Genomic DNA, 19,350 nt, shown 5'->3' with positions numbered 1-19,350 from the left:
TCTAAACATTTCAATTGTGGAGTGAGGAGAGAAATCCAGACCTTAAGCCTCTCAATTCCCACTGATAAAACAGTCTTTTGTTCTCAGTTCAGAGAAGTTTTGTAGTCTAGAATGCCTTATCTTATGTTACAAAGAAAGCTAATAAATTACAAGTGCCTAGGCGAACATCAAGGAAAGCACTCTGACAGAATACTCTGAGTAGGACTTAGCTATGCGGGTTTTCCGTAAACTTCTTTGTCACCACTGTAAGTTGCATTAAATGGGATACCAATAGATATCTGCATTGGGAGAGGTTAATGGCCTAAGTTTCAGACACCTAAATACTGCCCTCAATCAAACACCCCTCCCTGTCAGATTCCCAGAGAAAATGTAACCGTGAGGGCTCACTAGTCAATGGAACACTATTTCTAACAAGGGATTTAGACCCAAACTTCAACCTAGAACTCCAGTGTGACTGCCTGGAGGACTCCTGCCTGAGTAAAGGAGGCCTGAGAGGCCTCAAACTCAATAAAACCAAAACCCGACTTTGCCTTAATCCCCCCTCAAGCATTCATCTCAGCTCTTTCCACTTCAAAGCAAGAAAAGGTTGATCCAGAGGACTTTGACTGCCAGAAGAAGAGAGAACAGAACAGGAGCAGTAGCGAGCCAGAAAGGGAGGGGCTACTAACACCTAGAGAAGAGCTGGCTTTGCCCACCCACCCCACCTAGCCCAGGTGAGCTCCTCGGATTTACTTACCTAGGCATGTGAGACAAGGAGTCAGAGGTGTCAGAGGTGAGCCAAGGAAAGAAGGCCAGCCCAACAGAGGGGCAGCTCCCCAACCTTACACCAACTTTCCAGCACCATGGAAGAAAGAGGAACATCCCAGGAATGTGGGCCACATCCTCTTACTCTACCCTCAAAGAAGCAAGACAGGCAGAAGGATCACATTCATTTATTCCTTCAACTCAGCACAATGAAGCCTGTGCCCATTAGCACAAGGAATAATAAAATTATCTCCAAAATGCCTGGCATTCTTCCCCAAAAGGAATTGAATGGTTATCGGGTAGGGTACCTATGAGCTTTTCTTGGCTTACAGCCAACATTTCTTAAGGGGCTCAACAGAAAAATTCTAAACAACCAACTTTGAAATGTTGAGCTTTTGTGGACATAAGCACACGGACAAAAGAATCATGTACATATACTCAAAATACTAAAACACCGAAATGTCAAATGGATAAATCAAGCAATTGATCTTTTCAATATTAAATCGTAACCAGAACATCTATTCATATTTATACCCTTCCTCTGAGTATATTAAACTCAACTCTTCTACCCTTAATATATTAACATTTTCTTCTTGGTGGCTCTTCATATACTTCTTTTGTTGTTTGTTTGGTTTTTTTATATACTTTTTAATATACAAGGTGAATAGACTTTGTGTCGTTCTGTGCTTTTTTTGTTGTTGAAGTCTAGTTGATTTACAGTGTTGTGCCGATCTCAGCAAAGTGACTCAGTTATACACGTATAGGCATTCTTTTATACCTATAGTCTTTTCCATTCTGGTTTATCACAGGATGTTGAATATAGTTCCCTGTGCTATACAGTAGGACCTTGTTGTTTATCCACCCTGTATATATCGTTTACATCTGCTAATCCCACGTTCCCTTTCCTTCCCTCCCCCACCCCCCTTGTCCTTGGCAACCACAAGTCTGTTCTCAATGTCTGTGAGCCTGTTTCTGTTTTGTTCATAGATAGGTTCATTTGCGCCATATTTTAGATTCCACATATAAGTGATTATCATATGGTATTTGTCTTTCTCTTTCTGACTTACTTCACTTTGTATGATAATCTCTAGTTGCACCCATGTTGCTGCAAATGACATTATTTCATTCCTTTTTATGGTTGAGTAGTATTTCATTGTGTGTGTGTATATATACCACATCTTCTATATCCATTCATCTGTCAATGGACATTTAGGTCCATGACTTGGCTACTATGAATAGTGCTGCTACGAACATAGGGGTGCATGTATCTTTTTGAATTATAGTTTTGTCTGGGTATATGCCCAGGAGTGGGATTGCTGGATCATATGGTAATTCTATTTTTAGTTTTCTGAGGAACCTCCACATTGGTTTGCGTAGTGGCTGCATCAACTTACATTCCCCCCAGTAGTGTAGGAGGGTTCCCTGTCTCCACACCCTCTCAAGCACTTGTTATTTGTAGACTATTTAATGATGGCCATTCTGACTGGTGTGAGGTGGTACCTCATTGTAATTTTGATTTGCATTTCTCTAATAATTAGTGATGCTGAGCATTTTTTCATGTGCTTACTGGCCATCTGTATGCGTTCTTTGGAGAAATGTCTATTAAGATCTTCTGTCCATTTTTCAATTGGGTTGTTTGTTTTTTTGTTGTTGAGTTGTATGAGCTGTTTGTATATTTTGGAGATTAAGCTCTTGTCTGTCGCATCATTTGCAAATATTTTCTCCCATTCTGTAGGTTGTCTGTTTTGTCCTTTTTAATGATTCCTTATATCTTTCTAAAAATCACACCAGAATACACACATTCATACAGAAAATTTATTTATAAAATAGCAACTTTAGTTATGATAATAATGGCAAAATTACCAAAATGTTCTTTAAACTTTTTTTTTTAGCCTTTTCTTCTTGATGGCTCTTCATATACTTTTTCATATACATCACTCATCCTAACTTCCCTGCCCTCCTACTTTGCCAAGTGTACTGCTAAACCATTAAAACACGTACGGTGGTTGCATTTGTATTACTTATTGTTACAATAACCCAGGGTGTCTCTCTGTGTGTTACACTTTGCCAGTCAGGGTAGAAGCAATGTGGTCAAAGTGTAGTGCTCTTCTCACCCTTCTAATGTAGTCCTTCCTGGTCTCTGTTGTCCAGAAGCGTGCTTCAGCCTCCTCCTCAGATTCTGGAATTTTCATAACTGTGTCTTGTCTATGGATAGTTGCTAGCTGGTCTTCTTGTGAGTGAGACTGAGGTCAGGAACAACATACGTCACCATCTTGATGACATCACCCCCTAATATTTTTAGGTTTAATATTTGGGTCTGTGATCTATTTGAGTTATTTTTATATATTATGCATGGGATGAATCAAAGCTAGTATTTTTTTGCATGTGGATATCCAATTGTTCAAGCATAATTTACTGAAAAGACTATCTTTTCTCCACTTAAATGCCTTTGCATCTTTGTAGAATTCCACATTTTCTTCATTATTCCAGTTTTGTAAGTCTTGAAATTAGCTACTGTTTATCTTCTAACTTTGGTCTTCTATTTCAGAACTATTTTTGCTATACTAGGCCCTTTGCATTTCCATATGAATTTTAGAACTAAAAGTCAATTTCTGACTAAAAGCCTTCTGGGATTTTGATTGAGCTTGCATTGAATCTAAAAATCAATTTGAGTCAAATTTACATCTGCTGTCTCTGAACATGTGTATTTTTCCATTTACTGAGGTCTTTTTAAATTTCTCTCAGCAATGTTTTGCAGGTTTCAGCTTACAGATCTTTCACATGTTTTATCAGAATTGTCCCTGTGATGTGATTTATGTAAGAACTGTATATTTGGTCTTTTTTTCTTTTTTAAAAATTAATTAATTTATTTATTTATGGCTGTGTTGGGTCTTGGTTTCTGTGTGAGGGCTTTCTCTAGTTGTGGCAAGCGGGGGCCACTCTTCATCGCGGTGTGCGGGCCTCTCACTATCGCGGCCTCTGTTGTTGAGGAGCACAGGCTCCAGACGCGCGGGCTCAGTAATTGTGGCTCACAGGCCCAGTTGCTCTGCGGCATGTGGGATCTTCCCAGACCAGGGCTCGAACCCGTGTCCCCTGCATTGGCAGGAAGATTCTCAACCACTGCACCACCAGGGAAGCCCGTATATTTGGTCTTTGTCCTGGTTCCTAGCACCCTTGGTGCTAAACCCTTGGAGTTTTCTAAGTGGTAAGAGTGATAAAGTTATCTTGATATTCATAACAAACCCCTTTCAACCACACCTGAGTTTATGTTAATGAAGTGACTTCTCGAAAGCACTTAAGGATGGGAGCTGGTTACCAAGGGAATCAACCATGTGATTAGAGAATTAGACTTTCGGTCCCATCCCCCTGACCTCTAGGAATGGGAGAGGGGCTGGAGGTTGAATTGGTGACCAATGGCCAATAATTTAATCAATTATGGCTATGTAATGAAGCCTCCATAATGACCCCAAAAGATGGGGTTTGGACAGCTTCTGGGTTAGTGAACACGTGGAGATCTTGGGAGGGTGGTGCACTCAGAGAGGGCATGGAAGCTCCCCACCCTTTCCCCACACTTTGCCCTAGGCGTCTTTTCTGTCTGGCTATTCCTGAGTTAGTTATATCCTTTTATAATAAACTGGTGATCTAGTAAGTAAAATGTTTCTCTGAGTTTTGTGAGCTGCTCTAGCAAACTAATCAAACTCAAGGAAGGGGTAGAAGGAACCTCCTGTTTATAGCCAGTCAGTAAGAAGCACAGGTGACAACCTGGGCCTGCAACTGGCATCTACAGTTGGGTGGGGTGGGCAGTCTTGTAGGACAGCGCCCTTAACTCCTGAGATATGATGTGTTCTCTAGGTAGACAGGGGCAGAATTAAGTTGAATTGTAGGACATAAATGAACGGTATATGAGAATTGCTTTGTGGTGTGGGGTAATAGACTCATTTTAGTCTAAGTTTTTAATAATTTTAAATACTATTGTAAATGGTATTTTTTAAACTTCAATTTCTGATTATTTCATACCAGTATATAGAAATACAATTTTTTTTGCATATTGATCTTGTATTCTGAAACCTTGTTAAACTAATATATTAGATCTAATAGATTTTTGTACATTCAATTGAATTTTCTACTTAAAAGATCATGTCTTTTGTAAATAAAGACAATTTTACTTCTTTCTTTCCAATCTGGGTGCCTTTTATTTCTTCTTCTTGCCATACTGAAGAAGCTAGAATCTCCAGTATAATGTTGAAGAGAAGTGCTATGATTCACCGTCCTGCTTCTCTAAGTATTTACTCAATAAAAATTAAAGTATATATTCATATGAACATTTGTACACAAATGTTTTAGTAGCTTTATTTGTCATAGCTAAAAAGTGAAATAATACAAGTAGGCTATCAACAGATGAATGAAAAATAATAAACTGTAGTAAGTCCATATGATGGAATATTATGCAGCAATATAAAAGAACAAACTATTTGCTACGTGGATGAATCTCAAAATAATTATGGTGAGTAAAAGAAGGCGTACAGAAGAGTACATACTGTATGGTTTCAGGTTATATAAAATTCTGGGAAATGAAAAAGTAAATTAAAGGAAAGCAGAACAGTGGTTATTTAGGCTTGGGGTTGAGAAAGAGTGGAGAGAAACTGGAAAAAGGGATTACAAATGGGCATGAGGGAACTTTGAGGGGTGATGCATATTTTAATTATCTTGATTGTGGTTATGTTTCACAGGTGCATAAATATGTCAAAATTTATCATTTATATCATTTTATACACTTTAAATATGTGTAGTTTATTATATATAAATTATACCTTAATAAAGCTATTAAAAATAGCATTAAAAAAAGCACACCACAGGCAATGAATGAAGTCAGGTCCAGGATTATCTGGCTGGCAGTACATATAAAATGTTAAGTCTATCGTATGACCCCACTGCCGAAAACTCCTTAAATGTAGCCCAAACTCTGAGACATCTGAAGAGCAATTTTAAGGCCTGCTTACATTAGGTGACTGAGTCCAAAGATGGATATATTATCAATTGAAGTGAGAAATAAATATGGTGAAGAGGCAGTTCTCAGAGAAAAGTTCTTAATATTTCTACTGGATTTAAACTGGGAGTGAGAAATAAATTTAAGGTATCTAAAGCATGGGATACCAATAGCTATCATGATTATTTTAGGAATAATATGTCATTGGCATGCAGCATGCAGCATGGTTTGGGGATGGAATAAATGAGAGAAAAAACTGGATATAATTAGCATATAATTAGTACTAAGCAAATACTGCTGACTGCTTATATACTGGTAATAAGTGAAGGAAATTTCTGCTCTTTTTCCAGGAAAATGAAGAAAGCTTCTATTGGTGACCTCCCACTCTCAGTTACAAAGCCATGAGCCATGGTCTCTGACTTCATGGAAACTTTCTTGAACTCATTTGTGGAGATCATTCAGTCCAGCTAAGACCCTGGGATATTTGTTCAATTTCTCACACTTACAGCAACAGTCCTCTAATAGATTTTACCCGATGCTCACCCTGCCGTGCATGTTACAAGGCAATGGTTTTATGCAAATATGACTCAACTTCCATCGCTATCTCCATCCATTGCTTCATCCCAGAGTATCATCAGCATATTAATTCAGTATCCCAGCTTGATCCTTCACCAGCCTTCATGATTTTTGAAATTTCCACAAGGTTTCTAGTTCATGAGATATTATTAATTTCTTTGCCTCAAATGAAAATGTTGTTCTGTGATCCAAAACCTGAATACCTAAGTTGCTTCTCATAAACCTAATCTCTAATGTTTCTATCAAGCTTCTAATATGTATATCTGAATTGCTGGATTTCCCTTGGAAAACTGTATTACAAGTAGCCTCAAAAAGCCAAAGGTCAGAATTCTATTTAAAAGCAAAATTCTACTACAATGTCCTTGGGAATTTTGAGATGCAATATCTTCCCTTGAGATAGAAGTAAGTATTGATAGTTAACTAAGACAGTAAGTATTTTGCATTTTTGTCTATGTATTCCTAATTGCTTGAATTCAGTAAGTTTGGGGCTCACCAAGTTAGTATTTTATAGTCAAGGCACAATGAATGATACAAAAGAAATCAAGGTCATGTCATTCTACTAGTCAGGGCTCTTTCAGTTGCTAGAGATAAAACCCAATCTCAGACCAGGTTGAACAAAACAGACTTTTCATTAGCTTACATAAACAAAAAGCTCACAGGTTTCTAGCTTCAAGTATAGTGGAATCCAGGTGCTCATATACGCTCATTCTTCCTATCTTGTACAGATCTTCTAGGCATGATGAATACCTGCAGCCCCAAAGACCCACATCCTGCTATCTTAGCAACTGCCACAGAAGGAAAGCAACTTTCCCAGTAGTTCTAGCAGACAATTACCAGGGACAACTCTTTTTGTTTTTTTCGCGGTACGCGGGCCTCTCACTGTTGTGGCCTCTCCCGTTGCGGAGCACAGGCTCCGGATGCGCAGGCTCAGCGGCCATGGCTCACGGGCCCAGCCACTCTGCGGCATGTGGAATCCTCCTGGACCGGGGCATGAACCCGTGTCCCCTGCATCGGCAGGCGGACTCTCAACCACTGTGCCACCAGGGAAGCCCCAGGGACAACTCTTCCTGAACTAAGCACTATGGCCAGGGGACTGGGGTGCTCAAATTAGGCCAGGGGCATGGGTCCTCTTTTGCATCTGAAAGATGGAGTCACCCATGCTCAAATCATATGGCATGGGTTCTCCTCAGCAATAGAGGGGATTTGTAAACAGATATGATGAACAGATCTCTTCTACAGTTTTCAAGAAGATAATATCCTCAAAGACATATCTACAAGGCACTGTAAAATACAAAATCAAATATAATCAAGTGCACATGTAGAAGGCAAACGGTATTTGTGCCATAGATTGTCAGACATCTCTCTTGCAGAGAGTCATCAAGAAGAACTTTCAGAGGCAGTGACTTTGCAATATGCTTGCATCCTTCTTTGATACTCATACTATATATACTGCCAAATCAAACTTCCTAAAGCACTGCTAAAGAGCCTTTGGTAGCTCCTCAATACTTACATAATAAGGCACAGGCATCTCAGTCTGAAGATAATCTATGCAAATTCAATCAATAATACACATAGCTTCTGACCTTGAATGAAATATCTAGTCTCTTTCAGCCTCAGTTTACTCATTTTATATAATGCCTACTTCAATGGATGTTGGAGAATTGCATGAGCCTATCACAGTATCTGGCTCACAATAGACTCAACAAGTAGAGGAGATACTGTCATTAATATTATTGCTCATATGCCTCCACAGGAACAGCCTTCTTCCTATTGTTCTCTTATCAGATCTTCCCACTACTTTCCTCATGCAGTGTAAGCTTGAAAAAGACAGAAACCCTGGCTTAGAACTACACCTGTAACATAGTAAGTGTTCAGTACACATTTGTTGAATGAATGAATGAATGAATGTCCTACCTTGTCTCCCACCTCGAATAGTGAACTCATTGAGGAGATGATCCCTGATCAATTCATTTTTATATTACCCCAAGTTCATAGTTCAGAGCCTGGAACAAATAAATATTTGTCAAATGAATGACTGAATGGATAAAAACCAAACAGTTGCCTCAGTTCTTCATTTTTCCCTTCTCAAACATTAATATAGTCAATGAACATTTTTAACTGCAATCATAATCATCATTCTTAGCATTTTAAGCTTCATATTCAGAGGGAAAATAATGCTACAAATACTATGCCTTTGTGTTCAATCAAACAGACATAAAAACTAAAGTTAAAAGCATAAGGACTGACACTTATGTTGCTCAATGACATTAAAAATGTAAAGATTGCTCAGTGATTTAGAGTGCTTTTTCTTAAACCTGTTTGCTTTTCAATCCCAGATAATGAATAGTAAATAGCATGTATTTAATAAAACATTTCTGAAGTCAGAGCCTACTATTGAATGAATGATCAGTAAAATGTGCCTTTCAAGATACATGCAGGACTAATATAATCAGCTTTTTAATGAATCCCTAGACGGCAGCAGAAAGTTTTATAAATTCCAAATAGTGAGATTTTTATGAAAGTTATTAGCACACTGTTCACCAAAGAACTTTACGTCATTTCCTGGGATTTTTAACTGTTTTAACGAGGCAACAGTTACAAAAAGATTTAAAGCCTAAACTTTATTGGTGATATAATAGAACAAAGACCCATTTAGCCATGTCTTAAGTCATTCCCCAAGCATTTGCATATTGCATAAGCATGATAAAATAACGAAGAGATGACTTGTTTTTTCCAAATTCTAATGGGACTGTGTGCTTGAACATGATTTGAACCCATGTTAGTGAATTTTCTAATGGAAAAATATGACCTCCTATCTTTAAAATTAAATGACCCTTTGGAGACTTTGCTAACATTAAATGACCCATTCAAAACATCCTGATGTATTAATATATGAATCAAAAACATCTGTATCATGTTTGGCTTAAAATATACATTGATTTGAAAATAAAATGGAAAGTTTTGCAAAAATGTGTGCTTTATTTCTAAGACTGTAAACCATTAAACATATTTTTGATGCTATTCTAAAATTTAATTCATTTGTTTAAAATAATGCTCAGAGAAGTCTATCTTTCTTCCTGATATGGTACTACATACAACCTTCCAGCAGAGGGTTTTGACCTGAGATCAGTTGACTTGGAGTTGGTCTATTGATAGGCTTCAGGAAGTCCTTGAAACCCCTGAAATTGTGTTCAAAATTCCGTGTATATATGTAGACGTGTCTTTATTTAAATTGGGTTCAAAGTTTTGTGGGTCCATGCAGACATGTCTTTATCTGGAGTAGAGTTTCTCAATCTTGGCATTATTGAGATTGTGGGCCAGATAACTCTTTGCTGTGGAAGCTGTCCTATGCACTATAGGATGTTTAGCATTATCCCTGGACTCTACCCACAAGATGCCACCAACACAGCCCCAATCATGACTATCAAAAAGACTTCAGCCATTACAATGTCCCTGGAGAACCACTGATGTAGAGAGTCCACTGTTCTCATCATATCGTATTCCCAAACAAATCAAGAGTCACTGCTTTAGCGTGTAGAACGAGAGCTCTAGTCACTTCCCCATTGGGCCCCATAGATAAGCATGCTGGTCATAACTATGATTCCCCCCAAAATGAAACCCATTGCCATTACTTTTGTGGCAGGCAGAGCGATGGATCCCCCATGACCATCCTTCCCCCTGCAAACTGCAAACCCCTCAAGCTCTATTTTTTCAAAAAACTTTGACTAAGCTCTCCTAATTGCTGGATGGCTTCAGAAAAATCTAAGGATAGGGATTCCCTGGTCGCTCAGTGGTTAAGAATCCACCTGCCAAGAACGGAGCCCGTGTTTCCGCACAGCTGGAACTCCCGGCTCGGGGTCTCTTCTCTCTGCAGTCACGGAACTGCCCCAGAGCCCGAGGGGAGGGCGGCCTCACTGAGGCTGCCGGCTCTGGAGGGGCCCCGGCGGCCAAAGCCGCGACAGTCCTGGGGACCACGGGCCAGCTCACTCATCCTGGGGTAAGCCAGCTGCCATGTCATGAGGACACTCAAGCAGCCCTAAGGAGAGATCCATGTGGCAAGAAACTGAGGCCTCCAACTGCAGCCACGTTAGGACGAGGGGAAGATGGCGGAAGAGTAAGACGCTGAGATCACCTTCCTCCCCACAGATACACCAGAAATACATCTACACGTGGAACAACTCCTACAGAACACCTACTGAATGCTGGCAGAAGACCTCAGACCTCCCAAAAGGCAAGAAACTCCCCACATACCTGGGTAGGGCAAAAGAAAAAAGAATACACAGAGACAAAAGAATAGGGACGGGACCTGCATCAGTGGGAGGGAGCCGTGAAGGAGGAAAGGTTTCCACACATGAGGAAGCCCCTTCGCGGGCGGAGGCTGCGGGTGGCGGAGGGGGCGAGCTTCGGGGCCGCGGAGGAGAGCACAGCCACAGGGGTGCGGAGGGCAAAGCAGAGAGATTCCCACACAGAGGGTCGGTGCCGACCAGCACTCACCAGCCCGAGAGGCTTGTCTGCTTACCCGCCGGGGCGGGCGGGGCTGGGAGCTGAGGCTCAGGCTTCGGTCGGAGCGCAGGGCGAGGACTGGGGCTGGCAGCGTGAGCACAGCCTGAAGGGGGCTAGTGCGCCACGGCTAGCCGGGAGGGAGTCCGGGGAAAAGTCCGGACCTGCCGAAGAGGCGAGACTTTTCTTCCGTCTTTGTTTCCTGGTGCGCCGAGAGGGATTAAGAGCGCTGCTTAAAGGAGCTCCAGAGACGGCTGCGAGCCGCGGCTAAAAGCGGGACCCCAGAGACGGGCAGGAGACGTTAAGGCTGCTGCTGCCGCCACCAAGAAGCCTGTGTGCGAGCACAGGTCACTATCTACACCCCCCTTCCGGGGCGCCTGTGCAGCCGGCTACCGCCAGGGTCCGGTGATCCAGGGACAACTTCCCCGGGAGAACGCACGGCGCGCCTCAGGCTGGTGCAACGTCACGCCGGCCTCTGCCGCCGCAGGATCGCCCCGCACTCCATGCCCCTCCCTCCCCCGGGCCTCAGTGAGCCAGAGCCACCGAATCAGCGGCTCCTTTAACCCCGTCCTGTCTGAGAGAAGAACAGATGCCCTCCGGCGACCTACACGCAGAGGCGGGGCCAAATCCAAAGCTGAGCCCCTGGGAGCTGTGAGAACAGAGAAGAGAAAGGGAAATCTCTCCCAGCAGCCTCAGAAGCAGCGGATTAAACCTCCACTATCAACTTGATGTACCCTGCATCTGTGGAATACATGAATATACAACGGATCATCCCAAATTGAGGACGTGGACTTTGAGAGCAAGATTTATGATTCTTTCCCCTTTTCCTCTTTTTGTGAGTGTGTATGTGTATGCTTCTGTGTGAGATTTTGTGTGTATAGCTTTGCTTCCACCATTTGTCCTAGAGTTCTATCCGGCCTTTTTTTTTTTTTTAATTACTTTTTCATTTTAATAACTCTATTATATTTTATCTTACTTTATTTTATTTTCTTTTATCTTCTTTCTTTCTTTTTTCCTTCCTTCCTTCCTCCCTCCCTCCCTCCTTTCCTTGCTCCTTTGATTCTTTCTTTCTTTCTTTCTTTTTTCTTTCTTTCTTTCTACTTTTTCTCCCTTTTATTCTGAGCCGTGAGTATGAAAGGCTCTTGATGCTGCAGCCCGGAGTCAGTGCTGTGCCTCTGAGGTGGGAGAGCCAACTTCAGGACACGGGTCCACAAGAGACCTCCCAGCTCCACATGCTATCAAACGGTGAAAATCTGCCAGAGATCTCCATCTCAACGCCAGCCCCCAGCTTCAATCAACGACCAGCAAGCTACAGTGCTGGACACTCTATGCCAAACAACTAGCAAGACAGGAACACAACTCCCGCATTAGCAGAGAGGCTGCCTAAAATCATAATAAGGCCACAGACACCCCAAAACACACCACCAGATGTGGACCTGCACACCAGAAAGACAAGATCCAGCCTCATCCACCAGAACACAGGCAATAGTCCCCTTCACCAGGAAGCCTACGCAGCCCACTGAACCAACCTGAGCCACTGGGGACAGACACCAAAAACAACAGGAACTATGAACCTGCAGCCTGCAAAAAGGAGACCCCAAACACAGTAAGATAAGCAAAATGAGAAGACAGAAAAACACACAGCAGATGAAGGAGCAAGATAAAAACCCAACAGACCTAACAAATGAAGAGGAAATAGGCAGTCTACCTGAAAAAGAATTCAGAATAATGACACTAAAGGTGATCCAAAATCTTGGAAATAGAATAGACAAAATGCAAGAAACATTTAACAAGGACCTAGAAGAACTAAAGATGAAACAAACAATGATGAACAACACAATAAATGAAATTAAAAATACTCTAGAAGGGATCAATAGCAGAATAACTGAGGCAGAAGAACGGATAAGTGACCTGGAAGATAAAATAGTGGAAATAACTACTTCAGAGCAGAATAAAGAAAAAGGAATGAAAAGAACTGATGACAGTCTCAGAGACCACTGGGACAACATTAAAAGCACCAACATTCGAATTATAGGGGTTCCAGAAGAAGAAGAGAAAAAGAAAGGGACTGAGAAAATATTTGAGCGATTATAGTTGAAAACTTCCCTAATATGGGAAAGAAAATAGTTAAGTCCAGGAAGCACAGAGAGTCCCATACAGGATAAATCCAACTAGAAATACGCCAAGACACATATTAATCAAACTGTCAAAAATTAAATACAAAGAAAACATATTAAAAGCAGCAAGGGAAAAACAACAAATAACACACAAGGGAATCCCCATAAGGTTAACAGCTGATCTTTTACCAGAAACTCTGCAAGCCAGAAGGGACTGGCAGGACATATTTAAAGTGACAAAGGAGAAAAACCTGCACCAAGATTACTCTACCCAGCAAGGATCTCATTCAGATTTGATGGAGAAATTAAAACCTTTAGAGACAAGCAAAAGCTGCGAGAGCTCAGCACCACCAAACCAGCTTTACAACAAATGCTAAAGGAACTTCTCTAGGCAAGAAACACAAGAGAAGGAAAAGACCTACAATAACGAACCCAAAACAATTAAGAAATTGGAATAGGAACATACAAATCGATAATTACCTTAAATGTAAATGGACTAAATGCTCCCACCAAAAGACACAGATTGACTGAATGCATACAAAAACAAGACCCATATATATGCTATCTACAAGAGACCCACTTCAGACCTAGAGACACATACAGACTGAAAGTAAGGTGATGGAAAAAGATATCCCATGCAAATGGAAACCAAAAAAAAGCTGGTGTAGCAATTCTCATATCAGACAAAATAGACTTTAAAATAATGTCTATTAGAAGAGACAAAGAGGGACACTACATAATGATCAAGGGATCGATCCAAGAAGAAGATATAACAATTGTAAATATTTATGCACCCAACATAGGAGCACCTCAATACATAAGGCAAATACTAACAGCCATAAAAGGGGAAATCGACAGTAACACAATCATAGTATGTGACTTTAACACCCCACTTTCACCAATGGACAGATCATCCAAAATGAAAATAAATAAGGAAACACAAGCTTTAAATGATACATGAAACAAAATGGACTTAATTGATATTTATAGGACACTCCATCCAAAAACAACAGAATACACATTCTTCTCAAGTGCTCATGGAACATTCTCCAGGATAGATCATATCTTGGGTCACAAATCAAGTCTTGGTAAATTTAAGAAAATTGAAATTGTATCAACTATCTTTTCCAACCACAATGCTATGAGACTAGATATCAATTACAGGAAAAGATCTGTAAAAAATACAAACACATGGAGGCTAAACAATACACTACTTAATAACGAAGTGATCAATGAAGAAATCAAAGAGGAAATCAAAAAATACCTAGAAACAAATGACAATGGAGACACGACGACCAGAAACCTATGGGATTCAGCAAAAGCAGTTCTAAGATGGCAGTTTATAGCAATAAAATCCTATCTTAAGAAACAAGAAACATCTCGAATAAACAACCTAACCTTGCACCTAAAGCAATTAGAGAAAGAAGAACAAAAAACCCCAAAGTTAGCAGAAGGAAAGAAATCATAAAAATCAGATCAGAAATAAATGAAAAAGAAATGAAGGAAACGATAGCAAAGATCAATAAAACTAAAAGCTGGTTCTTTGAGAAGATAAACAAAATAGATAAACCATTAGCCAGACTCATCAAGAAAAAATGGGAGAAGACTCAAATCAATAGAATTAGAAATGAAAAAGGAGAAGTAACAACTGACACTGCAGAAATACAAAAGATCATGAGAGATTACTACAAGCAACTCTATGCCAATAAAATGGACAACCTGGAAGAAATGGACAAATTCTTAGAAATGCACAACCTGCCAGGACTCAATCAGGAAGAAATAGAAAATATGAACAGACCAATCACAATCACTGAAATTCACACTGTGATTAAAAATCTTCCAACAAACAAAAGCCCAAGACCACATGGCTTCACAGGCGAATTCTATCAAACATTTAGAGAAGAGCTAACATGATCCTTCTCAAACTCTTCCAAAATAGAGCAGAGGGAGGACCACTCACAAACTCATTCTATGAGGCCACCATTACCTTGATACCAAAACCAGACAAGGATGTCACAAAGAAAGAAAACTACAGGCCAATATCACTGATGAACATAGATGCAAAAATCCTCAACAAAATACAAGCAAACCGAATCCAACAGCACATTAAAGGATCATACACCATGATCAAGTGGGGTTTATTCCAGGAATGCAAGGATTCTTCAATATATGCAAATCAATCAATGTGATAAACCATATTAACAAATTGAAGGAGAAAAACCATATGATCATCTCAATAGATGCAGAGAAAGATTTCGACAAAATTCAACACCCATTTATGATAAAAACCCTGCAGAAAGTAGGCATAGAGGGAACTTTCCTCAACACAATAAAGGCCATATATGACAAACCCACAGCCCACATCGTCCTCAATGGTGAAAAACTGAAAGCATTTCCACTAAGATCAGGAACAAGACAAGGTTGCCCACTCTCACCACTCTTATTCAACATAGTTTTGGAAGCTTTAGCCACAGTAATCAGAGAAGAAAAGGAAATAAAAGGAATCCAAATCAGAAAAGAAAAAGTAAAGCTGTCACTGTATGCAGATGACATGATACTATACATAGAGAATCCTACAGATGCTACCAGAAAACTACTAGAGCTAATCAATGAATCTGGTAAAGTAGCAGGATACAAAATTAATGCATGGAAATCTCTGGCATGCCTATACACTAATGATGAAAAATCTGAAAGTGAAATCAAGAAAACAGTCCCATTTACCATTGCAACAAAAAGAATAAAATATCTAGGAATAAACCTAAGGAGACAAAAGACCTGTATGCAGAAAATTATAAGACACTGATGACAGAAATTAAAGATGATACAAATAGATGGAGAGATATACCATGTTCTTGAATTGGAAGAATCAACATTGTGAAAGTGACTCTACTACCCAAAGCAATCTACTGTTTCAATGCAATCCCTATCAAACTACCACTGGCATTTTTCACAGAACTAGAACAAAAAATTTCACAATTTGTATGGAAACACAAAAGACCCCGAATAGCCAAAGCAATCTTGAGAACGAAAAACGGGGCTGGAGGAATCAGGCTCCCTGACTTCAGATGATACTACAAAGCTACAGTAATCAAGACAGTATGGTACTGGCACAGAAAGAGAAAGATAGATCAATGGAACAGGATAGAAAGCCCAGAGATAAACCCACGCACATATGGTCACCTTATCTTTGATAAAGGAGGCAGGAATGTACAGTGGAGAAAGGACAGCCTCTTCAATAAGTGGTGCTGGGGAAACTGGACAGGTACATGTAAAAGTATGAGATTAGATCACTCCCTAACACCATACACAAAAATTAGCTGAAAATGGATTAAAGACCTAAATGTAAGGCCAGAAACTATCAAACTCTTAGAGGAAAACATAGGCAGAACACTCTATGACATAAATGACAGCAAGATCCTTTTTGACCCACCTCCTACAGAAATGGAAATAAAAACAAAAATAAACAAATGAGACCTAATGAAACTTCAAAGCTTTTGCACAGCAAAGGAAACCATAAACAAGACCAAAAGACAACCCTCAGAATGGGAGAAAATATTTGCAAATGAAGCAACTGACAAAGGATTAATCTCCAAAATTTATAAGCAGCTTATGCAGCTCAATAACAAAAAAGCAAACAACCCAATCCAAAAATGGGCAGAAGACCTAAATAGACATTTCTCCAAAGAAGATATCCAGACTGCCAACAAACACATGAAAGAATGCTCAACATCACTAATCATTAGAGAAAGTAAATGAAAACTACAATGAGATATCAGCTCACACCAGTCAGAATGGCTATTATCAAAAAATCTAGAAACAGTAAATGCTGGAGAGGGTGTGGAGAAAAGGGAACCCTCTTGCACTGTTGGTGGGAGTGTAAATTGATACAGCCACTGTGGAGAACAGTATGGAGGTTCCTTAAAAAACTACAAATGGAACTACCATATGACCCAGCAATCCCACTAGTGGGCATATACCCTGAGAAAACCATAATTCAAAAAGAATCATGTACCAAAATATTCATTGCAGCTCTATTTACAATAGCCCGGAGATGGAAACAACCTAAGTGTCCATCATCGGATGAATGGATAAAGAAGATGTGGCACATATATACAATGGAATATTACTCAGCCATAAAAAGAAATGAAATTGAGCTATTTGTAATGAGGTGGATAGACCTAGAGTCTGTCATACAGAGTGAAGTATGTCCGAAAGAGAAAGACAAATACCGTATGCTAACACATATATATGGAATTTAAGGGGGAAAATGTCATGAAGAACCTAGGGGTAAGACAGGAATAAAGACACAGACCTACTGGAGAACGGACTTGAGGATATGGGGAGGGGGAAGGATAACCTGTGTCAAAGCGAGAGAGTGACATGGACATATATACACTACCAAACGTAAAATAGATAGCTAGTGGGAAGCAGCCGCATAGCACAGGGAGATCAGCTCGGTGCTTTGTGACCACCTGGAGGGGTGGGATAGGGAGGGTGGGAGGGAGGGAGACACAAGAGGGAAGAGATATGGGAACGTGTATATGTATGGCTGATTCACTTTGTTATGGAGCAGAAACTAACACACCATTGTAAAGCAATTATACTCCAATAAAGATGTAAAAAAAAAAAAAAAGAATCCATCTGCCAATGCATTGGACATGGGTTCGAGCCCTGGTCCAGGAATATCCCACATGCCATGGAGCAATGAAGCCCATGCACCACAACTATTGAGCCTGCACTCTAGAGCCTGCCAGCCACAACTACTGAGTCCACGTGCCACAACTACTGAAGCCTGCATGCCTAGAGCCCGTGCTCCGCAACAGGAGAAGCCACGGCAATAAGAAGCCTGGACACCTCAACGAAGAATAGCCCCCACTCACCGCAACTAAGAAAGCCCGCGTGCAGCAATGAAGACCCAACACAACCAAAAATAAATAAATGAAATAAATTTATGAAAAACAAAATGAAGAAAATCTAACGATTATGTTTCAAGTCATAAACCTCATAGGTTTGTTGAGGTTTGTTGCTCACCTTGTTTTGATTCCCCACCACACAACCCAGTGCCTGACTCATGTAATAGATACATAGTTGGTTAATGATTGGACAACTGCATTATAAAAGCCATGGCATCTATTAAAGCCTATTCTTAATTAAAAGACCCATAGTACAAGGTAGTTCTGGAGTCACTTCCTCCCAAGGTTCTGAGTTTCTCTGCCTGCTGACTGTAAACCTGTTGCCTCAGAGATCCTCTCCAGGGAGAACAGAGCCCAGTGAGCCCATTCCACACCATTAACCTGGACCCACTGGAGGTGGACTCTCTGCTCTACATAGGTTTGGCCCCATGTGCAGCTCACAGGTATCCCTGCAGGCATCTAATATTCAAAGCATCCTTCTCATCTCTACTGGGACCCTCGTAGGGTACAGGATAGCTCTCATGCTCTGCTTTCCTTTTGCCAACAAGCACGTGGATTTTAACCTGCTTTCCTTTTCTCTTTCAGATTGCTACCACCCCTTCACTGTTCTTGATGTTCTTTTCCAAATCCAATTCTGAAGTAGAATACGATGTCTCTAGTACTCCTCCCTTCCCTCACAACTTTCTTGTCTACCTCACACAGATTGTATTAAACAAAACCAAATTCAGCTACATACCGTTTCAAACACCCGAAACATAAGGACATAAAAAGGCTAAAACTACAAGTGTGAAATACCACCCAAAAGAAAGCTAACGTAGCCAAAGAAACTCCAAGTATAAGAACATCACCAAAGTTAAAGAGGCTTGCTGCATGACAAAAGGTTTGATTCACTGAGAATATAAATCTAAACTTAGAAAATAACTTCAAACTATGTGAAGCAGAATTTGACAGACCTACCTGAGCAACTTGACAAATCCTCTATTACAATGAGATTTTAATATTAACTTTCTCAGTGATTAGCTCAAACAAACCCTAAATTAATAAGTATATAAATATTTGGCAATACTGCTACAAGATTGATCTAATATACATATGTATTTCAAACCTTGTCCATGTAATGCACTCTCTAATAAAATATTTCATACAATTTCTCTACATAAACCTATACTATCTCCTTCCTATCCTCTCTCGGCTGAGTTCTTTGCTACTTTGAGAAATTTTAAGCAGTAAGAATTTCTGCCTCTACCACATCTGCCCACTTAGCAGTATTTTCCCCTTTACTCTACCTTCTCACATTTGCTACAGATGTAGTATCTGTGCTCCTATGTAAAAGCCAGCCCCTGCCCTTGTGCTTTAGACCGCATCCCTTCTAGCCTCCTTCCTCCAACTGTCCTCCTTTCCCTCCTGTTTCATTCTTTTGGATCATTCCTATTAGCATTCCCATTAGCATAATCCTACCTCCTGGAAATACTGCTCTGCTCCCATTTGCTAGTAACTACTGTCTCCTAACCCT

This window comes from Tursiops truncatus, chromosome 11 (genome assembly GCF_011762595.2).
Source record: "Tursiops truncatus isolate mTurTru1 chromosome 11, mTurTru1.mat.Y, whole genome shotgun sequence".
Taxonomy (NCBI): Eukaryota; Metazoa; Chordata; class Mammalia; order Artiodactyla; family Delphinidae; genus Tursiops; species Tursiops truncatus.
This window is presented reverse-complemented; position numbering follows the sequence as displayed.